Here is a 12836-nt window from a genome sequence, read left to right on the forward strand (position 1 = left end):
CTGCTGTCTGTCATTCATGTTAATCAAACAACAAAAGAGAGAAACTTTCTCACTGCTCTTGACTAAATCACTTTTGTAACTTGAGAAGAAATATATATTTAATTTACACAGTGAAGAATATGCAGTGTTTTATACATTTGATTACTTTATACAATGTATGCAACATCTTATTTATTTGCTCTACTATTTTTTTGTCCTATTGCTTGTAATTAGTTTATTATTCTTTTTTAATTGCTGACTATTTACTTGTCTTCAGTGAGCTTGAGTTGTATTATTATTATTATTATTTAGGCTAGTATTAGTTTTTAATAGAATGATGAAATTTCTTTGGTGTCAAACTTTTTTGTTGTAAAGGCCTTATTTAAAGCAATATTGTGATCTAAACTATGTTGTGATATATATCATTATCGTGAAATAAAATGAATCACTCAATGATATAAGATTTTGCTCATATCGGCCGCCCCTAGCGACAGATATGACTCAGTTACTGTATTTCAAGTCTTCTGATGCAATATGATTACAAATAGTTTCGTTTAGTGTTCCACAGAAGAAAGATAGTCATACAGATTTGCAATAAAATGAGGGTGAATGAGTAATGAAAGAATTTTCTCTACAACACGTTTTTAATACAGCCCTTTTGTGCCAGGGAAAGGTGCCAGTTGACATTTCTCTCTTTTAAATTTCTTTTTTTTTTTTTTAATAAGTGCGGTGAGGAGAACATGTGTTTAACAGATTAGTATGCGGTGTGCGTTGCTTGACAGCAGAGCAGGGATGGTGGTTAGCGTGTGCTATGAGCCATGGTTGGGTGTCACCGCTTAAACAAAAGCGAAGACTCCTCACCTAGTCAACCCGTGTGAATCGCTGTCAGCTGCCATTTCACGAGAAATGGATACTGAAATGTTTTTTTGCTGCCCTATAATTCCTTTTACACACACGCGTGCACACCCTTACTAACTCCTCTCTCGCTCAATTTTCAGTTTGTCTCTCTCATATGAAATTAAATAGCTTTCTCTGCTGTGAAGCATTTCCATGTGTACCATCAAGCATTTTATCCCTCCAAAAATGCACACACGCTCACACTATTCCTTATCCTCATCTTCACACAAGCGATATTGAAAAGTATTTGACTGTATCAGTTACTCTCTCCGCACCGGTCCCAGGTCTCAGGCTCGTTGTCCTCTCTTGTTAAACCGTGTCGTCTCGGTCAGGCGCTAGAGTCGCAAGGTTCTGGGTTGTTGTTGCCATGGGAGCAGGTTCCTGAGCGATGCTGCCAGCTCTTTCCAGCCTCGAGCTTTGCAGTGGGTGTGTGAGAAAGCGGGTATCATTGGAGCCTGGCCCAGTCTCTCTCTTCTCTTTTTTTTTTCTCCATCTCTCGCTCTTTTAGTCTCAGATGGCATGTCTTGATATGAGTCTTTAATGCCCCAGTTCCCATATGCCACCAGTTTACTTTGCCATTTTGTCATGGGAGTTGTGCCCTCACATATTCGCATACAGAAACCACTCTCCATGGATCAACAGTGCTTATTATTGATGTTTGTGTCGGGGGGTTGCTTAGTCAGTAGAATGTTGTTTTATGGTGCGTTTGTTTCTGAGAATAAACGTCAGCCCATTCCTTCCAGTAAAAGTCTCTTGCTGGTATGCCATACACTGCAAAAAAAAAATAAAAATGTAATATATAAAAGCAATTTCTAAATATGTAGTATTTAAAAATAATTTATGTTATACTATATGTAATATTTTATTACATTTTTAGTTTTTTTGAAAACTGACTACACTACCGTTCAAAAGTATGGCTCACCAAGGCTGCATTTATTTGATCAAAAATACAGTAAAAAGTAATATTTTGAAATATTATTGAAATTTAAAATAACTGTTTTAATGTTAAAATGTAATTCATTCCTGTAATGGAAAAGCTGAATTTTCAGTATCATTCTAATATGCTGATTTCATGGTTAAGAAACATTTCTTCTTCTTATCATTAATGTTGAAAACAGTTCTGCTGCTTAATAGTAGGGCTGTCACGATTATGAAATTTGGCTGACGATTAATTGTCTAAAAATAGTCACGGTTATTACGATTAATTGTCTGTTTTAGGGCTTTGGCGATTATGCCGATTATCTCGATTAATTGTCTGTTTTTATGGCTTTCATTATATAATTGTGATTAATTTAAGGGTTCAGTAAATAATTATGATGTTATCTTTTAATCTTTTAAGAATTGGCCAATACCGATCCAACACCAGTGCTACTTTTTTTCTACACCACTACAGAATATCAATACTGTTTTTGTCGAACTAATGGTCACTCTTTTAAACCCTTTGTTAAACGCAATCCACTAAATACTCACTTCCTCATTACAGAGAAAAACTACATTTGAATAAAAATATATAAGCTATGAAATTAAACTAGCAGACTGTATAATTTAGCAGCAAAAACAATATCTTGAAAATAAAAATCTTTGGTGCACATTATACAGTTTAAACATGTTTATTCTGTTAACTATTTACATTCTTAAAAAATACATTCATGAATATAAGATCGAAATCATGAGAAAAAGAAAGGCTTCTAATAATCTTTCTGTTTGTGATAATTCCTTCCAAAGTATTATAATGGAAATATATCATCTTGAAGAGAGAGTTTTACTGTGCTGACTGTCATAACTGAACGTGACGTGCTGTTTGAATGTTTTTCTGCCTGTGCGACTAAATTTTGTGTGCGGTTGCACTGGCGTGACCACCGCGTTGTTGAATTCATAAGCTCTGCGATTTCTGTTGCATATGAGAAACATCAAACGGCAAACGCAAAAAATAAATAAATAAATAAATTGCAACCAAATCATGTCCTTGTGCGACCAGCTGAGAAAGATAGTTGCAAAAGAGCGACCAGTGGGAAGAATGAGTCTGGAGCCCTGTATAGGCTATACAGTGCATGAAAAGCACACTAGTGCTATTGGTGTATGACTCCCCCTTGTGTCGTATAAAAAGCACAATAATCGCGGTTGTTTGAAACAACCGCGGTTAGATCAAATAATCGCCATTAGATGGTTATTTATCGCGACAGGCCTACTTAATAGTTTTGTGTAAAAATGTTTTTTTTTTTTTTTTTTTTTTTTTTAATTTAAGGTAACACTTTAGTAAACGGACCAATTTTCACTATTAACTAGTTGCTTAACAGCATGCCTATTATTAACATATTGGCTGTTTATTAGTACTGATAAAGCACATATTCTGCATGACCATATTGTACATCCCTAATCCCACCCAATACCTAAACTTCACAACTACCTTACGAACTATTAATAAGCAGCAAAGTAGGAGTTTGAGGCAAAAGCCGTAGTTAATGGTTTGTTAATAGCGAGAATTGAACCTTAAAGGGATAGTTCACCCAAAAATGAAAATTACCCCATGATTTACTCACCTTCAAGCTATCCTAGGTGTATATGACATTCTTCTTTCAGACGAATACAGTTGGAGTTATATTAAAAAACATCCTGGCTCTTCCAAGCTTTATAATGGGAGTGGATGGTAGCCCAAAATTTGAAGTCCAAGAAAAATATCCATATTTACAACTTTATAAACCTTAATCTCTAGCTTCCACTAACTGTCATACATGCATTCACGAGAGAGTGGCGTCCAGCGCATGACGTAGCACGTAGGCAAACGCGGTGACGAACGCGAGAGAGTGGCGTCCAGCAGATGACGTAGCACGTAGGCAAACGTGGTGACGAACGCAGAAGTGACTAACGCGGAATTGACGAACGTGGAAGCGCAGAGGAGAGAACAAAACAAAACACCTGTCACGAATTAGTAGTACAAAACAAGGAATTGTAAAGAAAAATGTCGGAGGATTTCAATATAAGCCAAGAGGACACTGGTTTTCCTTTGCTGTAAACAAAACTTGTTTCTCGTGAGACTAGCATATTCTCACCGGAGTTTACTCTACATCAACGTCATCCGCTGGACACCACTCTCTCGTGAACGCCAATTAGCGGAAGTTAGACATTAAGGTTTATAAAGTTGTAAATATGGATATTTTTCTTACACAAACGCATTGCTTCGCTTCAGGAGGCCTTTATTAACCCCCCGGAGCCGTGTGGACTTCTTTTATAATGGATTGGTTCAATTTTTTGGATTTCAAATTTTGGGCTACCATCCACTCCCATTATAAAGCTTAGAAGAGCAAGGATGTTTTTTTTAATATAACTCCAATTGTATTTGTCTGAAAGAAGAAAGTCATATACATCTAGGATGGCTTGAGGGTAAGTAAATCATGGGGTAATTTTCATTTTTGGGTGAACTAACCCTTTAAAATAAAGTGTGACCAATCTTTTTTTAAACATTCTAAATGTCACTTTTGATCTTTGATTTTTTGATTTTGATTTTAATGCATCTTTGCTGAATAAATGTATTAATTTATTTTTTTTTTAATAATGTTTAATACAAGTTTATCTTGTTTTAAGAGTGTGTAGGATGTTGTACTTACTGGAAAAAAAGACCAAAAGTGCAAAATGATACATCGCTAGCCGTCGGCTGTTATATGCTCAGTCGTGTCCTCACAGGTCAACAGGGTCTGTGAATGTGTGTGCTGCTCACTGTTATCACCTTCTCACACACACCCACCTGTAAAAACATGGTCTCTGAAACATGCGGTAGCTTCATGAAGTCTTGCTGCAGTTAAGATCGCATTTGTCACTGTGTGTGTGTGTGTGTGTGTGGCTTAGGGTTTCAGTGCCTGGGAGCCAGAAGCCCCAGAGATGGAGTGGCTAGTTGAGACCGGAAACATGGAGCTCTGTGATTGTATGTGAGGCTGGTTTTTGGTTCATGGACCTCTGCATTCCTGCACGGTCAGTTGTGAGAGAGACTGAGATTACATGATGCTTACCTATTTGTCACCGAACATGCCAGTGCCTTTGTTCAGTCTGACCCATTCTGTGAATTTCCACAGAAGAAAATGTGATTCTAGGCTGTAAAATTGGTCTCTACACCCTCCCCTTACACCTGCTCGTCTTGACCCAGGAGCTATTATTGATAATGTTCTCACTCTGTAGTTTTCGAAACAGCTCCATTCAAAGCCAAACTAGATTGCCTCTATTATAATCAAGCGGCACTGGAATAGCTCAATGTGATGCACATTCAGTTAATAGACACGCTCGCCTATTTTCGACACTGTTCAGTTACTCCAGCCACTTTATTTTCCATGTTGATCTAAAATGTATGCATGAATTGATTGATTGATTTTTTTTAGTCTTTATTATATTTAACATATTTGAATGAATTTTAAATATTGAAATATATTATTTAGTAAATGTAAATACACATACACAAAATAAATGTTAAATTATTTTTTTTTATTTAGTCTTTATTATATTGAACATATTTGAATGAATTTTAAATATTGAAATATATTATTTAGTAAATGTAAATACACATACACAAAATAAATGTTAAATAATTAATTTTCTAATATTTATTCATTTAATTATTATATAAATATCTATCTGTCTGTCTGATACATATAAAAAATAACATTGCATATAAAATAACATAACATTGTTTTACTATATTTTTTACTTTTGAACAGTATAGTCTGTATTTAAATCATATGTAAGAGAAATGAAAGCCACCTCAGAAAGATCTGAGGCATACTCTGAAAGGTCAGAGTTCACTCACAATAGGTCAAAGTCCTGTTTGGAAGAATCTCTGGAATGCCCTGAATGTGAGGGTCTGAAGCTCAAGCACACTTGAGTTTCGTCTTTGGCAGTATTGCGCTAATTGTTGATGGTGTCAGTTGTAACATTACCTCCTGCTGTCCTGCCCTTTTTGTCCTCACTTACACACACTGTGAAATCTCTGTCAAATCATTGTGGCTGTGTGTGTGTGAGATCACAGATGGTGGTGGCTCCATCAGTGCTTCCAGAGTCAACCTTAAATCTGTGTTGTGTGTTTTTATGCATATGTGTGTTTATAAAGAGCGTTTGGTGGTCTACAATTGTTTGCAGACTACGTCTGTGTGCGTGTGTGTTCTTGATCATAAAGGTCATCTTGTGGTTCAGTGGTTGATTCCAGACAGTGTGTTTTGCCTCTTTGTATGTGTGCATGGCTTCTTCATTACTTCCAGCCGTAAACTTTCCCAGCCGAGTCTCCGAGCCCATCCTGGCTGAAGATCTTTCCCAACATCACATCATGCTCACCCTCATTCAGCACAATTCACCCTCCTCCTCCCTCTGGATCTGATTGGATTGATGCTTGGATGAGGGAATGCCAGCAAAGGATCTGCATTTTTAACTTCCGACCCTGACGTTTCTTTCATCTGTCGATCAGCACCGCGTGGTTGCGTTGTGTGTGTGTGTGTGTGTGTTTAATGAGTGGTAACTGCAGGTTTTGAAGTTTTTGCCAGTTTTTTGGTGGGTTTTTCACTGTTGTGTTGTGCGCCAGGAGCGGACCGACTCTAGCTGCGGGACAGATTACCGAAACAGCTCTCCGCTTCCCTCTGGAAAATATTTTTAGGAACGCTCGAGTTCTGGCACGTCACGCCTCCTGAGTTTTGAACACAATTCTGAATGTTTTGGACAACTTGCGCCTAAAAGCTCTGATTATGGCCAGCCTTTGTTCCTCACAGAGGCTTTTTTTCTGGCTCGCTGGCTCCTAAATGCCTCAACGCTGAGTTTATGGAAAGCCCCTATTTTGACTTTGTGCAGTTTGTTGATAAAAGTTTTTGTGTGTGTTTTGTCTGCGTGCATGGATCAGATCATGCAGATTGGCTGGAGAAAAAAAGAATGACTTGCCTTTTGGCCATGAACCTGTACGTGCATGTATGTGGGTGTGTGATTGAGGAAAGCGACAGAAAGGGATCAGAATTCAGAAACACGACTACACACATCTGCTTCTCATTGCTCAGTCCACAAAGGAGCCAAAAATGATGGTGACTGGCAACATACACACACTGAACACACTGAATGAGAACATACATTGGGGCAGCAGTGAAATAGAGCATGACGTTTCAAGCCCACCTCTCTGCCCACACCCAGATCCCTTTGACCCCTGACACCGAGCCTCTGAAATCATCAAACAGCCCAGGGCAACCTCAGCATATGTGAAAGACATCAGAATGAATAGACACACACGCATTCTGATGGGATGATGTTGGCAGACACAGATTATATTCAGAACAGCGAAATGAAATGAGAATAGAAATGAGTGGATGTTCTAGTACAATTGAAGAATATAAATATTAAAGGGATAGTTCACACAAAAATGAAAATTCTGTCATCATTTACTCACTCACATGAGTGAAACGCACACACACACAAATGGCTGGTAGCCATTGACTTCCATAGCATTTTTTACATACTATGGAAGTCAGTGACTATACTGTCAACTCTTTGGTTACCAAAATTCTTTAAAATACTTTATTTTCTGTTCAACGGAAGAAAGAAACTCAGGTTTGGAACTTGAGGGTGAGTAAATGATGACATGATTTTCATTTTAGGGTGTTTGGGTGAACTATCACTTTAACTGTTAAAATGATTTATTATTGAATATAGATATATAGTGATGGGTAGATTACTTACAAATTGTAGGCCGTTACTGATTACTGATTACATGCTGAAAATTGTAGTTAGTAACGTAATCTAGGTAGCTCATTTTAGGTAATGTATTCTGACTACTTTTTAGATTCCTTTTTTTTTTTTTAACCTAACTTGTTTTAAACCTACCATTGCCCTTTTCCCCAAATTCAGAAGCCTGGATTGGAAAATTATTTACATGACATTTACATGACCATTCTATATTGTTAATGTAGTCAAAGCTAAATGGTATGACACACAAAGGAATTTTGGAAACTAAACATTATTATTTTTCTTTAAAGAGAAAAAAGCAGAATTAGAGATCATCAATTAATTATGAATAATTTACTGCCATTTAATGAATAATATGCAATCCATAAAAAGTGTCTGAAATCTGATTATGAGCATTTTAAAATGTATTATGTATAAATATATAATTGCTATTATTATTATTATTATTATTATTATTATTATTATTATCTCTGTTCTCTTGTAAGGTTTTTTTTTCCATTACTGCAAAAACACAAAAAATAATAATTAAATTTCACAAAAAAAAGTATATTTCCACAATGGCATAGTAATTTTTTTCCCAAGATGATATAATAGTAACTGGGTGGCACTCACATGTTGTCTGCTGTTTCATAAAAAAAGAATATTAGACATTATACAGTACTTAGTTTACTAGTGTTTGATTCAGATCATTGTCACAGATTCAGAGGAGTTGGCGTATGCGAGCTCATCTTATTAACACAATGATCGCTCTGAGAGAAGAGAGACAGGTGTGTGAGTCCGCATACACGGATAAATGCTCCTCCGCTGATGCATGGAGGGAGCCGAGCGCGAGTGTGTAAGTGTGTTTAAGACTCTCGAGGGACTCTTCATCTGTGACGTTAGCACTAATGAAACATGTCTGGCGTTTACCCTCATCATGTTTTTCATCTGTAAACCACATTCTCTCAAGGTTAAGTCAGGCTGTTCTGCTCTTGCTGTAGATTACTGTAATTTTCGTAACAGCCACACACCAATATTTTCCTCACAGATGGCTTGACCACAAAGAGTCTGGTACCAAATTGAGTCCGATAATTCTTCTTTTAGTATCGACTTGGTTCCAGGACTTTTGACATCCCCAATTCTACCTCATATCGGTTATACTGTGAGCTTTATTAGACTCGCATTGGCAAAGCCTGTCTCTGTTGTTCTTTTCTGTTTACAACACCCACTGTTAGAAAAAATAGGCCATGTCCAATCAAAGTTCCTCGTGCATGGTATTCGAAGTAACATAGACAAGCCGTCATCATTCCTCCTGTATTGCTCACTCATTGACAACACACTCAGTACTTCAGTTTATTGTCAATATTCAGCAGTTTAAAGTCCATTGTGGTCCAAATTACGCCTTTTTAATTCTCTCATTGGTTTCATTGCAAATTTAGCATTTAAATCATTGAATCGGGTTACAGAATAGGCTAAGCCGAAGCATAATTGACTTTAGCCTCATCTGAGTGCCTGGCACAGAATTGGGAATGTGCTCATTGGCTTTTTTTGTGTGTGCTTCTCCGTCCATTTCATTGTAATAATGCCCTTTGTTCTTTCTTTTTGTCTTGTAGTGTTTCTGCAGCAACACTCAAGAGGATCAGAGGAAATAAAAGAGGCGGAGGAGGGCAGAGAGAGGGGAAAGTCAAAAGTAAGTGGCGAAAAAGGAGATGTAGGACTGTGTTTGGCAGTAAGGAGTGGGGATCTACATTTTGCTTCTAATTTCTGTCTTAGCTTTACTGTTTTGTGGTTTAAAAGGGATAAATACCAAGATGCAACTTTTCAGAAAGGGTTTTGGCATGCTGACAGCGTGATGCACTTTAGCGTGCTGTTAGACTGTCAGCGGCGTAAACTCTCACAGTGAAGTTTAAAGCATCACTGCTGCGTCCATCCAAAAAGCCCTTTAACACATTCATCACCTTCAGGAATGAATTTCAAGACAGGTTTTTTTGGACCTAAAACCGCCTGCTGTGAGAAATGTGAGGACTGTGACTGTTTTGTGCAGTAAAGTATTATAGTATGTTTATTAAACTATTTTCATATACATCCAGATGGTTGTCTCATCTCGTGCCTTTAGAACTGTGTTTTTGTTTGATGTTTTGTCAGGTTAAAAAGGAGGCATAATATATAGGTACCATAATGGTTTATGGCCATTGGCCACTATACGTTTTTTAGACATTTATCCATATCGGTTGATTTTGGATATATGTTGTCCAATTTTGGATATTATGCATGCTAATTTTAATACTAATCTTTTTTATATTTCGGTAAAATGTAAAATGTAGTAAATATCAAAATTAATATTCATGTTTTATATCATTCCCTACCCCGTAGGTAGGGGTATATATATATATATATATATATATATATAAATAAATAAATCACAGACCCCAAACTGAACGGTAGTGTAGATAGACAGAATAATACAGAATTTTGATACTATTTATCAGTTATTATTGTTAACTTCTCATAATTTGCTCTGTTTTTGAAACAATGCATCCTATGCACATACTGTACAAATAAACGTGTCTGACCTTATCATGGTTTAATTATATAGGGCTTGTCAAGTAATTGTTCAGAAATCTCACCACCAAGTTGATTATGAAAATGTAGATTTCCACATTCCTCTTGAGGTGTAGTGGAAAAAAGGGAGTAATTTAATAGAATAAATTGCTTTTCCTTTCTCTACTTAACAATCTGAGAATCAAACTAAGTAGTAGAGAAGGCGCCTGAGAGCGGTAATTTCTCACGAGATTGTCTTGGAAGGTTTCTCTAGCCACTCCCTGATCTCCTGCTCTTGACTCATGTCTGCTATTGGCTGCCTCGGTCTCTGCTGTCCTTCAATAAAGGATTGGATCCATGCTTTTTATACAAAGAAGGTCAATGAAACATAAAACCAGTCCCTCTAACCACACAAAAAAAACGCAGGCGCTTTCAATACTCTTAAACACACTCTGTCTTTCCACCCTCACTTTATTGCATTTATATTGAAGCTTGAGGCAGTCTGCTTTTTTCATGAGGCGGCGAGGAAATTCTGATTGCGAAGCAGATTACAAGCTGCTCTTGATTTTGCTGTGAGATCCCGGCACCTAGTTTTTCTTTTTGCTGGTTATTAAGCAGGAACGGTGGACACTGAGCTCCTATTATAGAAAGAAAGTATTAGCTTCACATACATAAAGAGAGAGCGAGACCTTGATAAATGCTGCTCTGCTATCGCAAACCATTTTTCATAAAGCCTCAATGCGGATTTTGCCTCAGTCGCTGACAATGATTAATAGCTCCTGTCAGTCACGTCACTATGATAATAAGTGTGTGTACACGTTTGTTTCTCAATAGGTGATTACACCCAGGAAGTGTGCGATATTGTGTGTAAATTCTGTCTTTTGCACTGCTGGAAAGTTCTAGTAATGCATGTTCACCAGCTAAACTTTCACCTTTACAGAGAGATAAACTCATCGTTTCAGGCCATTTCCTGAGCCGTAAAATCGTTTTGTACTGTCAGTGGTATTGATGTGACTGGAATGAATCAAAAGTAGGTGAATCAGAAGTTTTTTAGTAGTAGCTGAAAAATATATTTATTTTTGTCTAATGTTCTGAAAGAAGTCACCAAGGCTGCATTTATTTGATCAAAAATACAGTAAAAACAGTAATATTGTAAAATTGTACTACAATTTAAATCTATTTGAATATATTTTAAAATGCCATGGCAGGAATGCATTTATTCCTGTGATGGCAAAACTGAATTTTCAGCAGCCATTAGTGAAATATTACTTCAGTGTCACATGATCCTTCAGAAATCATTGTAATATGCTGATTGGCTGCTGTAGAAACTACTGCTGTCAAACGATTAATCACGATTAATCGCATCCAAAATAAAAGCTTTTGTTTACATAATATACGAGTGTGTACTGTGTATGTTTTATTATGTATATATAAATACAAACACATGCATGTATATATATATAAAAAAAATATGTTATGTTTATATATTATATATATTTATATATAATATAAAATAGGGCTGAACGATTTTGGAAAATAATCTAATTGCGATTTTTTTTTTAACCAATATTATGATTGTGATTTAAAATGCAATTATTTTTTAAAGCTCTTTATGTTCTGTATTATTCAACAAAGACAAGCTATTAATCATTGTATAGTATGACCAACACAATATTAGATAGATTAAACATAAATGTTCTTTTCTGAACAACTACATTTATTTAACAACTACAATCACAGTATATTGACTGATTTGTTGAACTTCCAACCTTGTAAGCATGTAATAATTATGACAACATAAAGCACTGACAAATAAGCCTGGTGTAAACGTTAGTATGAAAGTCAGTAACAAATCACAAAAACTAGTATATTGCAGAAATATAAAAACAAATCTGTTGCTTTACTACACTACTTTAGGTAATTCAAAGTCACTGTTATAAACATATGTAAACATGTGGATTGCACTTTTTAAACACTGTCTGTTAACTTTAGACCAGTGGTTCTCAAACATTTTTGGTCGCGTTCCCTTTCATCTATGGCTTTTCTCTTCCCTTTCACAAACCGATCCATCTCCTATTCTAAGTTACATCCTTTGGCTGTTTACTATTTATTTCTTTTCTTTTTCTACTGATGGTCCTCTTTTCTTTTTCTGCTGATTGGTGTGTGTGTCATCAAAGTACTGCGAGAGCTATAAGAGAGCGGACGTCTCCTTATCAGTGTTGCCAGATTGGATGGACAATTTCCAGCCCAAAAGCTCACCAAAAAAACACCTAAAAACCGCCCAAAACTTTAACTGTCGAAATAATGTGATGGAATATGTAAATCAAGGTTGATAAGGGCCATTTTTAACTCCTTAAAACAAAATAATGAAGACAAAATAATATAAATATAAATGTAACATTAGATAAATTTCCCAGGTAACTGTATCAAATCAGGGCAAATAGCCTACATTAAAGAGAATTGGGCTACTGAACATGAATAAAACATGCAAGAAGACTGTCAAAATGGCAATCAAGAAATTAACTGATACCCTCAAAACTACACATGCATCATTTTCAATGTCAGCAGTCAGAATAATCCAATTTAAATGCAAAAGTGCCCAATATAAGTGATAGGAAACAGCAACGTAATTAGCAGGTATTTCACACTCGTTCATGCACACCATGACAGTCAAAACTGTGTCATTCATTGATACATACTGAATTATAATCCGACAATAAAAAAAAATCAATAATGCGCTT

General features: G+C 36.2%; 1 protein-coding gene across 1 annotated transcript in view; it reads left to right on the forward strand.

Moving 5' to 3' along the window:
* plxnb2a.1 (plexin b2a, tandem duplicate 1) overlaps positions 1–12836 on the forward strand; it is a 119565-nt gene that overhangs the window by 52859 nt on the left and 53870 nt on the right. The window contains exon 2 of the mRNA XM_016443094.1: positions 9168–9244. The gene's annotated coding sequence lies outside the window, so the exon portion shown is untranslated. The remainder of the gene's footprint in view (positions 1–9167; positions 9245–12836) is intronic.

This window comes from Sinocyclocheilus anshuiensis, unplaced genomic scaffold (genome assembly GCF_001515605.1).
Source record: "Sinocyclocheilus anshuiensis isolate Anshui unplaced genomic scaffold, SAMN03320099.WGS_v1.1 scaffold916, whole genome shotgun sequence".
Taxonomy (NCBI): Eukaryota; Metazoa; Chordata; class Actinopteri; order Cypriniformes; family Cyprinidae; genus Sinocyclocheilus; species Sinocyclocheilus anshuiensis.